Here is an 18,106-nt window from a genome sequence, read left to right on the forward strand (position 1 = left end):
CTTCTTCTTTTCAAACTGCTGTCTCTGAGCAGGGGGAACCAGTCAAGGATTGATTGATTGTAACATTCCTGTGAGACATTTGCATGCAAGCCCCAGTGGCCACCAGAGCCAGGCAACCAGGAGGTGTCTCGTGAGCAGCAGCTTCTGTGACTGCTCACCAGACCAAGTGTGCAAGCAATCCTGGGAGATCCTGGCAGTCTGGGGCAAGGCGGAGTGAGTGTGCTTGGGGAGGTTTATGGTGAGACTGTGTCTCAGTCTCCTGCCAGCTTTATTGTAGGTGTTTCTTCATTTGTCTGATGGCATAGGAGTCACTTAGCTAGGCGTTTTTTTTCGTATCTCCCACAGAGGAAAATTTTCCCTTCTTAGCTGTAGATTTAGTGTCCATTAGAGAAGATAAATTCAAGATCCTTCTATGTTGCCATTTTGAACCAGACGCTTGGGTTTTCTTCTTTTTCTGTTGATAAGGTGAATTACATCAACTGATTTTGTTGACTTAAAAAAGATACACATGAGAGGTGTGAGTTAAGTTTTATTTGGAGCAGAATGAGGACTGCCACCCCGGAGATAGCACCTCAGATGGTTCTGAGAGACTGCTCCAGAGCTGGGGTGCGGGGGAAGGTCAGTTTCTGTGACTGGGGGGAAGGGAGAGTTCATGTAGCCAAGCACTTACCATACAGAAGGTTTTCTGCTGGTGATGAGGAGCTGATGTCACCATGAAGGGAGTTAGTGGTAGTCTGAATGTCAAAAGATTATTGTTAAAACCAGATACCTCAAGGAATTTAGTGCTTTTCTCTGTACAGGAAGATGCAAGAGTCTGGGCTCACTGAAATCATTCCTTTGATATGCACCTCGGCTCTCTGGGACCAGTACCCTGTGTTCTCACACCCTGAGCTTCCTCAGGGCTCACGGCCGAGAGTGGCTGTGGTCTACTGGCTGCTGGATGGCAGGTCTTCTCCTTCCTGAGGCTTCCTGGGGTCTCAAAGGCTCCCATTGAAGGGCCACGGTCACTGATGACCATGACATCCTTTGTCTTATATGGCACGAAATATTCCATTTCTCATCTATCTGACTTTTAATACATAGACATCAGATATCATGAAGTTCAGTTCAGTTCAGTCGCTCAGTCGTGTCCGACTCTTTGTGACCCCATGAACCGCAGCACGCCAGGCCTCCCTGTCCATCACCAACTCCTGGAGTCCACCCAAAACCATGTCCATCGAGTCAGTGATGCCATCCAACCATCTCATCCTCTGTCGTCCCCTTCTCCTGCCCTCAATCTTTCCCAGCATCAGGGTCTTTTCAAATGAGTCAGTTCTTCGCATCAGGTGTACCAAGTAATGGAGTTTCAGCTTCAGCATCAGTCCTTCCAATGAACACCCAGGACTGATCTTTAGGATGGACTGGCTGGATCTTCTTGCAGTCCAAGGGACTCTCAAGAGTCTTCTCCAACACCACAGTTCAAAAGCATCAATTCGGCGCTCGGCTTTCTTTATAATCATGAAGTTGGCAGCTTAAAATAACACAAATTACTATCTTAAGAGTTTGAGAGGTTGGAAGTCCAAAATCATTCTCACTGGGCTAAAATCAAGGTGTCGGCAGGACTGTGTCCCCTTCTGGAGGCTCTGGGGAGAATCCATCCCGTCTGTCCCAGCTTCTAGAGGATACCTGGAGGCCTCCACGTTGCAGCCTTCTTCCATCTTCAAAACAGCGATCAGTTCACTCCAGTTTCTGCTTCCTGACCTCTCATCTCCTCTGTCTCTGACTCCCTCCCCTGCCCCTTTTTAAGGACCTTTGTTGTTTACACTGGGCTTGAGTGGGTAGTCTAGGCCCTCTTCCCATTTGAAAATCACATCCGCCAATACCTATGAGGTCATGTATTCACAGATTCCAGACATTAAGACATTCACTTTTCTTTTTGCTGGGAGTGGGGACATTTTTCTGCCAACCACAAATGGTTTCAAAAAAAATACTTTGTGGTACACACAGTATTTTCTCTTCATTAGGGTAGGAATGATGTTCTATATCCCAAGTATAAGTAAAGCTTCCAAATCATACATACCCTTGGCTAATTTAGCTGACATAGATGGGGAAAATATTTTATTACTGGATTTTGAATATATACTTAAGATCAAAAATCTCTGTGGATATTTTTGCCCCCTCAAATGTGTGTGTGTGTGTGTGTACGTACACTTGCACACTTTGAAGAATCTCATACCAGGTCTGTGACAGTCTATCTTGTGCCCAGTAGGTGTTGCTGTTGGCATAAACTTACATACTGCACTTCTACATAAACTGAGCTTGTTCATTTTTCAGCAACAGAAGGTATTCCTACACATCTTCCTCACCTCAACCCTCAGACAAAAAGTGAATTTAAAATTTAATTCCCTACTAGGTTACTCATCTGTAGCTTGGTGGCTTAGAATCATCTTGTTTTCCCTGGTTTAGGCTAGTCAGTGTTGGTTTCTGAAGCACGGATTTGTTTTTCTCCCAGGATGTTTGGTAGTTAATTAAGTCTCACCTTCTCTCCTGCTCCCAACCCTACAATGGAGCATGGAGGATTGTCAACTTTTCCTACAGTCTTTGGATATTTTCTATGGATGTTACATATTTCTTTTCATTTTTCAACCTGGCAACATTTGAAGATACAGCCAGAGGTGCACATAGAGAAAACGGGCACCTTCTACAGAATGAATTTGTCTTCTGGGTTTTGATATTTGAAATGAAGAAATATTTTAAAAATTTAAATTCACTTTTTTAAAACATTGGCTTTAATACACAAATGTCTGAATCTATATTCATCACATATCCCACAGACAAGTTTGCCCTCCCAAATTCCCTATTTGTGATAGTGGCTCTAAAATTCTTTTAATTATTCAGTCTCAAAATTTTGGGAATATTTTTATATCCTCCCTTTCCTTGTCTTTCATGTTAAACTAATTATCAAGTCCAAATAATTCTTCCTTCAATATGTTTATCATATCTGCCCCCTCCTTTCCATTCCTGCTACTCCCCTATTTCTGGAACTAACTAGCTTATTACTGCACAAAGTAACTTCTTTTATTAAAGAAAATTTTCTTTGTCTTTTAACAAAGCAATAAATGGAACAATTAAAAAAGTCAAAAAAGAGTGGAACTAACTATAAGGAAGACATCCTTATGCTTTCACTTTCCAGCCCATTCCATTCCCCATGGGGGTGGGTGTCAAAAGCCTTAAACATTTTTATCATTTTCCATGAAACTTTATCCATATTTCTGATATATATATGCACATATATGTATACATATACATATATGGATATATATCTATATATATATATATATCTGAGACATGTATCAGTTCAGTTCAGTCGCTCAGTCATGTCTGGCTCTTTGTGACCCCATGGACTGCAGCACGCCAGGCCTCCCTGTCCATCACCAACTCCCAGAGTCCACCCAAACTCATGTTCATTGAGTCGGTGATGCCATCCAACCATCTCATCCTCTGTTGTCCCCTTCTCCTCCTGCCTTCAATCTTTCCCAGCATCAGGGTTTTTCCAATGAATCAGTTCTTCGCATCAGCTGGCTGAAGTACTGGAGTTTCAGCTTCAACATCAGTCCTTCCAATGAACACCCAGGACTGATCTCCTTTAGGATGGACTGGTTAGATCTCCTTGCAGTCCAAAGGACTCTCAAGAGTATTCTCCAACACTACAGTTCAAAAGCATCATTTGGCACTCGGCTTTCTTTATAGTCCAACTCTCACATCCCTACATGACTACTGGAAAAACCATAGCCTTGAGTACACGGACCTTTGTTAGCAAAGTAGTGTCTCTGCTTTTTAATATGCTGTCTAGGTTGGTCATAACTTTCCTTCCAAGGAGGGAGCGTCTTTTAATTTCATGGCTGCAGTCACCATCTGCAGTGATTTTGGAGCCCAAAAAGAGAAAGTGTCACTGTTTCCCCATCTATTTGCCATGAAGCAATGGGACTGGATGCCATGATCTTAGTCTTCTGAATGTTGCGCTTTAAGCCAACTTTTTCACTCTCCTCTTTCACTTTCATCAAGAGGCTCTTTAGTTCTTCTTCACTTTCTGAGGGTGTCATCTACATATCTGAGGTTATTGATATTTCTCCCAGCAATCTTGATTCCAGCTTGTGCTTCATCCAGCCCAGTGTTTCTCATGATGTACTCTGCATATAAGTTAAATAAGCAGGGTGACAATATACAGCCTTGACGTACTCTTTTTCCTATTTGAAACCAGTCTGTTGTTCCATGTCCAGTTCTAACTGTTGCTTCCTGACCTGCATACAGATTTCTCAAGAGGCAGGTCAGGTGGTCTAGTATTCCCACTTCTTGAAGAATTTTCCACAGTTTGTTGTGATCCACACAGTCCAAGGCTTTGGCATAGTCAATAAAGCAGAAATAGGTGTTTTTATGGAACTCTCTTGCTTTTTCAATAATCCAGCAGATGCTGGCAATTTAATATCTGTTTCCGCTGCCTTTTCTAAAACCAGCTTGAACATCTGGAAGAGATATGAATGTGTATATATATATATATATATATATATATATATACATGCATTCTACTTCTGCTTCATTGACTACGCTAAAGCCTTTGACTGTGTGGATCACAACAAATGGAAATTCTTAAAGAGATGGGAATACCACACTACTTTACCTGCCTCCTGAGATACCTGTACGTACGCAGGTCAAGAAGCAAGAGTTAGAACCAGATATGGAACAACAGACTGGTTCCACATTGGAAAAGGAGTATGTCAAGGCTGTATATTGTCACCCTGCTTATTTAATTTATGTGAAGAGTACATCATGCAAATTGCTGGGCTGGATTAAGCACAAGCTGGAATCAAGATTACCAGGAGAAATATCAATAACCTCAGATATGCAGATGACACCACCCTTATGGCAGAAAGTGAAGCACTAAAGAGCCTCTTGATGAAAGTGAAAGAGGAGAGTGAAAAAGTTGGCTTAAAGCTCAACGTTCAGAAAACTAAGATCATGGCATCTGGTCCCATCACTTCATGGCAAGTAGATGGGGAAATAATGGAAACAGTGACACATTTTATTTTCTTGGGCTCCAAAATTGCTGCAGATGGCAACTGCAGCCGTGAAATTAAAAGACACTTGTCCTTGGAAGAAAAGCTATGACAAACCTAGACAACATATTAAAAACCAGAGACATCACTTTGTTGACCAAGATCTATCTTCAAAGCTATGGTTTTTCCAGTAGTCATGTATGGATGTGAGAGTTAGACCATAAAGAAGGCTGAATGCCAAAGAATTGATGCTTTTGGACTGTCGTGTTGGAGAAGACTCTGGAGAGTCTCTTGGACTGCCAGGAGATGAAACCAGTCAATCCTAGAGGAAATCAATCCAGAATGTCCATTGGAAGGACTGATGCTGAAGCTGAAACTCCAATACTTTGGCCACCTGATTGGAAGAGCTGACTCATTAGAAAAGACCCTGATGCTGGGAAAGATTGAAGAGAGGAGGAAAAGCAGATGACAGAGAATGAGATGTTTGGATGGCATCACTGAAGTGATGGACATGAGTTTGAGCAAGCACCAGGAGATGGTGAAGGACAGGGAGGCCTGGAGCGCTGCATACATGCGGTCGTAAAAGTTGGACACGACTGAGCAACTGAACAACTACAAAACCTACATATCTATCTATATCTGAGATATAAACATGTATATTTGTAATACTTATACTACTGCGCTGTGTATGTACACTCTTTTCTCATTTATTCATATCAAGATTTTCTCTTGGTTCTGTGCTGTAATAGATGGTAATACTTACCCCACTTTCCTCGTATCTTCTCCCTCCTCTCAGTGTAGTTATGTTGCTCTTAGTTCTTCTCAGGTTACCTATGTATCGTTAAAAGATATATTTCTTGTTCCTACAACTATGGGAAGAATCTCTAGACCCCTTTCTTGGAAGGTAAGGGTACATGCGACTCTTCACTAGTTCTCTCCCGTGTCCATCTGCCACCTCTTGTCAACTGTCCTTTTACTTTTTAAATGGTCAGGGTTCATCCTATATATACTCTGGTCAATGATCCCAATTAAGTCTTTTGTCAGTTTATTGATTCTACAATTTGAAATAGAAAAATTAAGATTATTGACTAATCTCTAAGCTGGCTGTGGTCTGTGATTTTATTTCCGCCGTCATGGTGTACTTTTACCTTCCATCCTTATGCTTATGCCTTTGTTGTTTCTTAAGTGTTGGTAATATTGTTGGAAGTCTGTGGCACCTTGCCCATGTTTTTCCTCCTGGGATTTCTATCCTGAAGCTGATTTCTCTCTAGACGTGCTACATACTGGGCACCTCTAAATACCAGCATGTGTGTGGCTTAACCCCAAGGGTGGCCGTACTCACTCACTGACTTGGTTCTCCGTAGACATGCCCTACAATCTTTTAGGACTCTCCTCTCCCTCCTGTGCTCTACTCCTTTCCCCTCTCTTCCCATTCCTCCTTCCCTCATTCCCTTCATTCCTTCTTTTCTTTTTTTTGTGGCTGGGGATAGGGGTAGGGGTAGGCAATTGGTGAGAGTTTTCTTGAGCTCCAGTGTTTTGTGTGTGTATGTGCTTTGTTTCAAATACAGATTTTCAATTAATTCTTCTGTTTTAGGTCTTACATGCCATTCTCATGTCCATGGTACTTGATGCCTGTGAGTCAAAAGCTTTTTCTGGGATACAGTGGGGAAGACTGTCTCTCATCATCTACAGCCTCTTTTCTGTGTATTTTTGGTTCATGAGACACCACCTCTCTGTCCCTTCTTCCAGTTCCCAGACATTTGATGACATTTCTCTCATGATGATGACTTCCCTCCCAGTCTCACTTTTGTGAGATTTTTAGCACCTCAATTTTTGTTTTTAGAGTCCGGGTTTCATAACTGCTCAGACTTTCACCTAATGAATCTAATGAAATGTAGTTTAAAAAAAAACTGTACTTCCTGGGGAAATTAGATGTGAAGAATATATATTCACTTTTAAGTTATTGAAAATCCATGCAATGTTCTTAATAATAGCAAATATTAGTTGAGGTAATTTTCATGGTTTTGTTACTGTTAGTCACCTCAGTCGTGTCCGACTCTGTGCGACCCCATAGACGGCAGCCCACCAGGCTCTGCCGTCCCTGGGATTCTCCAGGCAAGAACACTGGAGTGGGTTGCCATTTCCTTCTCCAATGCAGGAAAGTGAAAAGTGAAAGTGAAGTCGCTCAGTCGTGTCCAACGCCCAGTGACCCCATGGACTGCAGCCTACCAGGCTCCTCCATTCATGGGATTTTCCAGGCAAAAGTACTGGAGTGGGCTGCCATTATTCAGCTTAAATTTGAACTGTGGCTTATTTTACACATGTGTTGATGTAAATTAGTTCTAGTTTTCTATGGTTTAAAAATGCTGCCTTTAAAATAAATTCAGAAAATTCACCTGATATATATACTTTGACTTCATAAGGAATTTATATTTGTTTTAGTATTGAATTTTAGCCAGTGCTCCAATATAAGGAAGTTACTGTTTTGAAATAAAACAAACTTTTATTTCCCTCGGGGAAAAAGCTGTCCTGAAATGCTGTCGTAAGCGCCCCTGCTGTGAGAGCCTCTGGCCCGTGCTGCTGAGTTCCCGTGCCCTCACTCTCTCTACTTCCCTTGGCACCACCAGCGTTGTTCCTTCCCTTAACTCCATTTCTGTTCCCAGGCTGATCAACGTGACATAAAGAAGGCAGTACCTAAACTGCCTCCCTGCCTGCCTCACAGAGAGTGGTCACAAGGTGCCCTGCTGGGCTGTCCTGCTGCTGACCTCTGGGCTCCAGATCTGTCCTCCAGACGCAGCTTCTGCCCCGGGCCCCCAGCACTTCACCGCTGCCTCCTTGCTACTCCCAGCATCCTTGTCTGGTGTCAGTTTCTCTCCTGCCTGCTGGTGGCCTTGTGAGTCGGCCGCCACACAGCACACGCGCAGGGCTGTCACGGCTGGCAGGCCCATCACGGCTGGCAGGCCCCGTCACCTTCTCGGACACCCTGGTACCATGCTCCTCTGCCTCACTGGGGCTCCCCCTGCTCCTGGTATCCAGCTGCAAGCTGCTGCCGCATCGCCCCTAAAGTGGCCACCTTCCGAACAGCTCCTTGGCCTCCTGGCTCCACATCCTGCTTTGGCTCAGTCTGCTGCCAGACTGTGCTTGGATCTAACGCGTGTTCTTTCGGTCAGCCCCAGCCTCTTCCCCTGCGTGCTTGCTTGGCTTGCTGCAAGGAATACAGAAATCCTTTGTATTCCCAGGTGTTGATAAATCACCCTCTAGTTCTACACATCTTACAATCTGTTTATTCTCAATGGGGGAAATATCACCCCTAAGAGGGTGAAAGTTGATTCTTGGGGGCTGAAAAGAATTTACTCTTTTTGTGTATAAAGCATAGATACATATACATACATACGTAAGCAAATAAGCAGAATACCTGTGGTATTAAAAATTCATGTGGAGTGGTGATTAGCAAAAAAAAAAAATGTCTATGATAGCTGCTTGTGTGTATGTGTTAGAGGATATTGATAAAAAAAAAAAAAGAAAACACTGGTTTACTTTTGAGGTCTCATATTCATCCTGTTTCTACTTGCCCAGAAGCCTTCAGTAGCTTCCTGCAGTCAACTCTGTAAAGCCCGAATCATGTTCTGTAGTTCAAATCTCTTCCTCCTTAACCCCCAAGCATCTTTGCAGTCCTGGGCCCCACTGTCTGCCTACATAGACAGACTGCTGTCCCCAGCCCCATAACCACAGCCTCTGCTCTCCTGCTTTGCTCTTAACCAGCGTGTCTGCTTGGCCTTCGGCTGGCATCTGGGAGCTTAGGTTTCGAGAAGATTCCCATCGTGGCTACAACTGTTAAGAGCAGCTCACTGGGCCCGTGCTGTACAAACAGTATGGTTGACGCTGAACTGGTGCTTTCCTTCTGGGAGTCTGGAATTCGAGTAGATGCTAGGCAGAGAGCGCCTATGTGACCAGCCCCCGAAGGGAAAACTTCGGGCAGGGAATGTCTAATGAGCATCTCCGGCACACAACTTTTCACATGTGTTGCTACAACTCACTGCTAGGATGACTAAGAGCATCCTGTGGGACCCCACGGGGAGAGGACTCTTGGGACCTTGTGCCTGGTGCTGTTCAGACTTCTCTGCATACAGCTTTTCCATTGCTGATTTTGCTTTGAATCCTTTCACCGTAATAACTCTTAGCTGTGAATATGGTAATAACTCTTAGTTGTGAATATGATTATATGCTGAGACCCGTAGTCCTCCTAGAGAATGATTGAGCCTGCGGTGGTCTTGGGAACTCCTGAAATAACATGAGTAGTGGTTTCTATTGTCCCTTTGGCCCTCAGCCATTCCTTCAGGAAACAAGAATGATAGGAATCTCTTTGCCGGGAGATGGACAGCGAGGCTTAACAGCTTTGGAAGGAAGGTGATATGAAGACCATATGTCCACGGCCTGTGGTGGATTATATTAGGTTAATTTAGCTAAGATGAATTTTTGTTTTCCAGTATTTCCATTGCTCTATAATTCCAGGTTAGCGTGGGTCACGAGAGAGATTTTGCACAGGACTTGGAAGGCAGAAGTGGAACACCAGTGATCTTGCTTTTTATGCTCTAAAGCTTAGTGAGGGACTGTTACAGATCATGTTATGCTGTCACTTATCCACAGGCTCATCTGGTTGGCATGGGACAGCAGCTGGACTCATGTCAACTGCAGCTCCTGTCTTGTCCTCCTTCAGCCCTCTACTCCCCAACTTAGATGTGTGTTTAGCTTTATGGTGAAGGGCAACTGTGTCTCCTGCAAAGTTGGAGACTCGGAGACGGTGAGGGACTGAGGCAGGGTCCAGTCCATCCATGTGGCTTCAAGCCCAGCCTCCCAGGGGCTGAGGGAGGCAATCCACCACGAGCTATGAGTGTCCATGGACGTTCCTGCTCAGAGTGCCAGGAATACAAGTCTGCCCCTCAGGGCTGTGTTTACAGCAAGCCACCTTGAGGATGAGATAATATCTCCATCTGGGACAGAGAACAGTTTGCTTACTGCTTATTATACTTATTTATTTTGGTGAATTTTCTAAACTCAGTGTTTCTCAGCTGGGATGTAAATTCACTGTGTGTGCAGCATCTGTCTGGGACTCTCTGCATCGCCCCGCATGGGACTGGGGAACAAGGGGGACCAAACCAAACTTCACATTCATGCTGCTCGCTGTGCTGTGAGTAACAAGAAGACTTCATCCCATGTCTACTGCCGGAATCCTTGAACAGTAAAAAGCTAACTTAGGAGCTTGTAAGTAGGTTACAATCTTAGACTCTGATCGCACCTTGTTTCCACCTGCCCTTCCTGTTGGCTCTGTAGTCTTTAAGCACCAGACACACATAGATTGTTTAATCAGATCCCACAAGTGTGTAGGGATAAATCCACCCCCCCAAAATATGAATTATATATATTCTGTAGTGGATCTGCTTCTCTGATCAAATGTGATGGTTATAGTTCCCCTCACAACCAGGCTAATGAGTCTCCTGATGTTCTATATTGTTTCTTTCTGTATAAATATAATATTTAATATAAATATCAGTATTTAATCAAATATTATTTAATGGGAGCAGAATATTTCACATTGGGTATGTTAGACATAATTTATAGACCTGAATTTTGGGCACAAAAAATATTTGGGCAGTCAGTCTAATTGTTCTAAAAGGAAGAGGGATTTGTGAAATTGAATTAGATTTTGAAAATAACCTTTATTTTTCTGAGTTATTAATTTTGTGTAAGCATTGGAACACTCTATTCTGTACTATTTTGGTATTTCTTTTCCATTTGTTTAGATCTGTGCCACCTCCAGTGCAAGCTTGGGAGAGAGATAGATCACTGAATCAAAATATTCCAGGTCTTAGGACCAAGTTCTTGTTTGATAAGTGAAATAGTTGCTAAAGGAGAGGATAATGAAGTCAAGATCAGTTAAGGCCCCCTGTGAACTCTGAACATTTTCGTGTACTTACTTGTTCTTAAGAGTTAATTTTAAGATATAGTCAACACAGAAACAGCCCTGACTCTTGGATATAAGGCTATATGAAAATGTGTTTGGTGACAAACAATATCTGCATTTTTTCCAGTTAAAAAGTTCAAATGATTGTGTTCATTAATATGATGTTTAAAGAGGGAGAAAGTCATTATCTGATTTTCTTAGCAATGAAAATGACTTATTTTGTCCTGTGCATTTCTACTTCTGTTAAGGGGAAGCAAAAAGTCTTTCATAGAATAATTCTGGCAGCACAGAAGAATTTAACTAAAGTTGCTGGAGCATAATAACATTATTATTTTAAGTGGACAGTAGATATGAGGAGAGATTCTTGCCTAATGTAGTATGAAGAATGTGACCCAAGAACAATCTTTTCTGAGAAAGGAACAGAAGTGAAACACTAGACTGAAGTTTTTTAAGGGAAGTAACTACAATTATCTGATTTTCTGCTATAGTCTTAGGGCCCAGTGTAGTGCCTGACACAAAGGAGGTGCTTACAAATTATTTTTTTAATAAATCAACAAAGAGAAACTCAGAGACTCATTAAAACCTACCCCTAGAAGGTTCATAGCAATACAGGCGTACCTCAAGAAACAAGAAAAAAATCAAATAAATCAACTAACCCTACACCTAAAGCAACTAGAGAAGGAAGAAATGAAAAACCCCAGGGTCAGTAGAAGGAAAGAAATCTTAAAAATTAGGGCAGAAATAAATGCAAAAGAAACAAAAGAGACCATAGCAAAAATCAACAAAACTAAAAGCTGGTTTTTCGAGAAGATAAACAAAATTGACAAGCCATTAGCCAGACTCATCAAGAAACAAAGGGAGAAGAATCAGATCAACAAAATTAGAAATGAAAATGGAGAGATCACAACAGACTCCACAGAAATACAAAGGATCATAAGAGACTACTACCAACAGCTATATGCCAATGAAATGGACAACTTGGAAGAAATGGACAAATTCTTAGAAAAGTATAACTTTCCAAAACTGAACCAGGAAGAAATAGAAGATCTTAACAGACCCATCACAAGCACGGAAATCGAAACTGTAATCAGAAATCTTCCAGCAAACAAAAGCCCAGGACCAGACGGCTTCACAGTGGAATTCTACCAAAAATTTAGAGAAGAGCTAACACCTATCCTACTCAAACTCTTCCAGAAAATTGCAGAAGATGGTAAACTTCCAAACTCATTCTATGAGGCCACCATCACCCTAATTCCAAAACCAGACAAAGATGTCACAAAAAAGGAAAACTACAGGCCAATATCACTGATGAACATAGATGCAAAAATCCTTAATAAAATTCTAGCAAACAGAATCCAACATCATATTAAAAAGATCATACATCATGACCAAGTGGGCTTTATCCCAGGAATGCAAGGTTTTTTTAACATCCGCAAATCAATCAATGTAATACACCACATTAACAAATTGAAAGAAAAAAACCATATGGTTATCTCAATAGATGCAGAAAAAGCCTTTGACAAAATTCAGCATCCATTTATGATTAAAACCCTCCAGAAAGCAGGAATAGAAGGAACATATCTCAACATAATAAAAGCTATATATGACAAACCCACAGCAAACATTATCCTCAATGGTGAAAAATTGAAAGCATTTCCCCTAAAGTCAGGAACAAGGCAAGGATGCCCACTTTCACCACTACTATTCAACATAGTTTTGGAAGTTTTGGCCACAGCAATCAGAGCTGAAAAAGAAATAAAAGGAATACAGATAGGAAAAGAAGAAGTAAAACTCTCACTGTTTGCAGATGACATGATCCTCTACATAGAAAACCCTAAAGACTCTACTAGAAAATTACTAGAGTTGATCAATGAATACAGTAAAGTTGCAGGATATAAAATTAACACACAGAAATCCCTTGCATTCTTATACTCCAATAATGAGAAAACAGAAAGAGAAATTAAGGAAACAATACCATTCACCATTGCAACAAAAAGAATAAAATACTTAGGAATATATCTACCTAAAGAAACAAAAGACTTATATATAGAAAACTATAAAACACTGATGAAAGAAATCAAAGAGGACACAAACAGATGGAGAAATATACCGTGTTCATGGATTGGAAGAATTAATATAGTGAAAATGAGTATACTACTCAAAGCAATCTATAGATTCAATGCAATCCCGATCAAGCTACCAATGGTATTTTTCACAGAACCAGAACAAATCATCTCACAATTTGTATGGAAATATAAGAAACCTCGAATAGCCAAAGCAATCTTGAGGAAGAAGAATGGAACTGGAGGAATCAACCTGCCTGACTTCAGGCTCTACTACAAAGCCACAGTCATCAAGACAGTATGGTACTGGCACAAAGACAGAAATATAGATCAATGGAACAAAATAGAAAGCCCAGAGATAAACCCACGCACATATGGACACCTTATCTTCGACAAAGGAGGCAAGAATATACAATGGAGAAAAGACAATCTCTTTAACAAGTGGTGCTGGGAAAACTGGTCAACCACTTGTAAAAGAATGAAACTAGAACACTTCCTAACACCGTACACAAAAATAAACTCAAAATGGATTAAAGATCTAAACGTAAGACCAGAAACTATAAAACTCCTAGAGGAAAACACAGGCAAAACACTCTCCGACATAAATCACAGCAGGATCCTCCATGACCCACCTCCCAGAATATTGGAAATAAAAGCAAAAATAAACAAATGGGACCTAATTAAAATTAAAAGCTTTTGCACAACAAAGGAAACTATAAGCAAGGTGAAAAGACAGCCTTCAGAATGGGAGAAAATAATAGCAAATGAAGCAACAGACAAACAATTAATCTCAAAAATATACAAGCAACTTCTGCAGCTGAATTCCCGAAAAATAAACGACCCAATCAAAAAATGGGCCAAAGAACTAAACAGACATTTCTCCAAAGAAGACATACAGATGGCTAACAAACACATGAAAAGATGCTCAACATCACTCATTATTAGAGAAATGCAAATCAAATCCACAATGAGGTATCATTTCACACCAGTCAGAATGGCTGCTATCCAAAAGTCTACAAGCAATAAATGCTGGAGAGGGTGTGGAGAAAAGGGAACCCTCTTACACTGTTGGTGGGAATGCAAACTAGTACAGCCACTATGGAGAACAGTGTGGAGATTCCTTAAAAAACTGGGAATAGAACTGCCATATGACCCAGCAATCCCACTGCTGGGCATATACACCGAAGAAACCAGAATTGAAAGAGACGCGTGTACCCCAATGTTCATCGCAGCACTGTTTACAATAGCCAGGACATGGAAGCAACCGAGATGTCCATCAGCAGACGAATGGATAAGGAAGCTGTGATACATATACACAATGGAATATTCCTCAGCCATTAAAAAGAATACATTTGAATGGGTTCTACTGAGATGGATGAAACTGGAGCCCATTATACAGAGTGAAGTAAGCCAGAAAGAAAAACAACAATACAGTATACTAATGCATATATATGGAATTTGAAAGATGGTAACGATAACCCTATATGCGAGACAGAATAAGAGACACAGATGCATAGAACAATTTTATGGCCTCTGAGGGAGAAGGTGAGGGTGGGACGTTCTGGGAGAATAGCATTGAAACATGTATATTATCATATGTGAAACAGAACACCATTCCATGTTCGATGCATGAGACAAGGGCTCAGGGCCCGGGCAATGGGATGACCCAGAGGGATGGGATGGGGAGGGAGGTGGGTGGGGGGTCCAGGAAGGGGAACACATGTAAACCCATGGCTGATTCATGTCAATGTATGGCAAAAACTATTACAATATTGTAAAGTAATTAGCCCCCAACTAAAATAAATAAATTTATAAAAAAAAAAAAAACCTACCCCTAGAGGGCAGAGTCTTCTTGAGTACAGATAATTCAACCAAATTTCTGAATTTGGGATTTGATTCCAGCAAGGATTTATTAATCTTATTATATATGATTTCCTGACATTAGTGTTAATTTTTTTGACATGTCTTATTCTTGGCCAGCATATATTCTATGAGTTTTTTGAGCAACAATATTTGTGAAGTATTTTTCAAGTCTGTGCATTTGTGAATGTCATTTTATTATCTTCCCCATGAAAAAAACTTGATTTGTTATAAAATTTGTTATTGTTCAAAAGCTGTAGATGTTTCTTTTTTTCCCTTGAGCACAGTAGAAGAAATTAAAAAAATTAGACCAATCTGTGTTACTTTCCCTTCTCCCTTTACTTCCATCAGACTGAAAGTTTTTTTTTTTGTTTTAAAATGAGAAAGCCGGGGCTTTCCCCCTCCTTTATTTTTTTTTCTTTTTTTTTTTTTTTATAAATTTATTTATTTTAGTTGGGGGCTAATTACTTTACAATATTGTAGTAGTTTTTGCCATACATTGACATGAATCAGCCATGGGTTTACATGTGTTCCCCTTCCTGGACCCCCTACCCACCTCCCTCCCCATCCCATCCCTCTGGGTCATCCCATTGCCCGGGCCCTGAGCCCTTGTCTCATGCATCGAACATGGAATGGTGTTCTGTTTCACATATGATAATATACATGTTTCAATGCTATTCTCCCAGAACGTCCCACCCTCACCTTCTCCCTCAGAGTCCATAAAATTGTTCTATGCATCTGTGTCTCTTAGACTGAAAGTTTTTAAGATTTTCTTTTCTTTATTGTTTTGATTTAAAAAATTTGCCAGGCTGTGTCGAATGATCTCCCTGGAAGGAGGTCAACTGTTTTAATCTGAGATAGCAAAACTCCTTTTAAAATTAAGAAGATTGTTTAATTATAGGTTTTATTGTTTTTCCAATTGTTTTAGTCTCTTTCTGAGGGAAAAATAGAATATATAATCCCTGTTAGGTTGGATCTCTCTTCTGTATTTACTTTGGTTTTCATTTCTTTATCATTTTTCTCTGTGCTTTGAAACTATATCTCAAATTTGTCCTTTCCCTCATGATCTTAAGTTTTTGTGGTATTAATTCTGATCTTTTCTTCTCCCAATGTGAATTATAGGTGTTACTGAATGTTTGCTTTCTCTGCAGTCCTCTTGCCTGGCTTCTTTCCTGTCTAGCCATTTTATTTCAGGATGTTATTTCTTTATGCCAGCTGCACCTTTTTCATGGAGGTCATGAAGGCTAACTTGTTACAGAGGATGCCAAAAAGGTTCATCACCTTTTTTAAAACATGGGTATTATTTTTAGAAGACTGCTATATCTCATTCCCATTGACATATGCAGTTCTCTAAAGAAGAAATTAAGAAAACAAATAACAGCTTCACAAAAATTATTCATTGCAGGCACTAGTCCTGCTACTATTAAAACATGTTGAACATGTATTTGTGAAATATAGTTTTGTAGGCGTGCCATATTATTCGTATGTCTAGAAGATGCATGTTTTATAATAGCCTGATCCTAAAGATATTAGTGGTAGGAGGAAGAACAGGACATCATGGTACTTACATAATTATTTATATCAATAGGTTGTTGAGGTCATGGCCTGGAACTTGAGGAGAGGTTTATCCTTTGCAATAGCTTGAGGAGCCCCCCTGAGTGAGACAGGCCCTAATTGTATATTGGAGATAGAAGTCTGAGCCTTCTCTGATAGTCTTGGGTGGAATAGAGCAACTCTGGATATACAGGAGACATTGGCAGAGTGGAGGTAAGGGTAGGAACTGGGCCACTTACAGGGGACTGGGTGCCTATTCTGGTTAATTGAGACGAGTTGAAGACTAGAGAGAAAGAATGAATACATAAGTGATTTTTGATAAGGGTGGATTCAGGTGACTTTCAGTCTCCTGAAACTTCTGAGTACGATCTTGAGAGCTTCCTTATTTCTTTCAACAAAAATACTGTGCCCTCCTTAGAGAACAGACTTATGGTTCCCTGTACACACAGCTATATTTAAAATGGATGACCAGAAAGGACCTATCATATAGCACAGGGAACTCTGCCCAGTGTTATGTGGCAGCCTGGATGGGAGGGGAGTTTGGGGGAGAATGGATACATGTGTATGTATGGCAGAGTCCCTTTGGTGTTCACCTGAAACTATCACAGCACTGTTAATGGTCTATATCCCGGTACAAAATAAAAAGTTAAAAAAAAAATACTGTGTATGTGGAGCACTCAGTGGGCACAAGTTGTCTGAGATGTGGTCTCTGCAATCAAGTGGTTTATAATCGAGTTGCCTTAAGTCTTTTACTCTGACTCAGTTAATGGTGTGTAGTCAAGTACCCCACAGGGAAAGGGCATGCTGGGAGGCTCCTTGTCCCAGGCTATTCTGTTTATTCGAGCATCTTCAGAATTCCATGGAATAAAGACATATTACACAATACTAACAACTTTTCATTTGACTTCTGTTTTTAAAAACCTTTTAAGGGTAGCATATTTTGAAAAATAAGAAAACAAAGGGAAGCAAAGAAAAGCTCACTCAATAACAACCAGAACAACCCACTCTTAACATTTTAGGGTATAACACTCTCCTTCTGAAACAGCCATTTACAGTATTTTCCAATATGAATAGTTTTACAAAATAAGTTATATATTTCACCTGTCTCTTTTTCCCCTACATATGTGAGTCCTTAATTTTGAGATCACTACAACTAAATTATAACTAAGGATGGAACTAGAATTAAAAATACAACCTCTTACAGCCCACAGATGACATGAAAACAATATGACTTGATGGTTTCCAGCTCAGAGAAGAGTTAAAACTATTGTTATATGATTATACATGTTCATAGTAGAAATACTAGAAAATATGGATATGACAGAAGACATAAAAGTCATTAATCATCTCAGTGATTACTGTGATTAATATTTTGTGTTGTGTTCAAAAACTATATCTTTTCAAAATTTTTTATGAGTGCACATGTAGTTTTTACCAAAATGGGAATCATAGTTTACAAAATGTTTCATAACTATTTTTTTCACTTTTCGACTTGCTTCCAGTCAATCCATATACTTTGACTATATGTTTTCTTTGACAACAGCATGGTATTACATCATATGACTATATCATAATTTATATAGGACAATTAAATTGTTTCCAATATTCATTAAGAATGCTGAAAAATATATTCT

The sequence above is a fragment of the Giraffa tippelskirchi genome, chromosome 1, assembly GCF_054371585.1.
Source record: "Giraffa tippelskirchi isolate mGirTip1 chromosome 1, T2T-mGirTip1v1.2.pri, whole genome shotgun sequence".
In the NCBI taxonomy this organism is placed as follows: domain Eukaryota; kingdom Metazoa; phylum Chordata; class Mammalia; order Artiodactyla; family Giraffidae; genus Giraffa; species Giraffa tippelskirchi.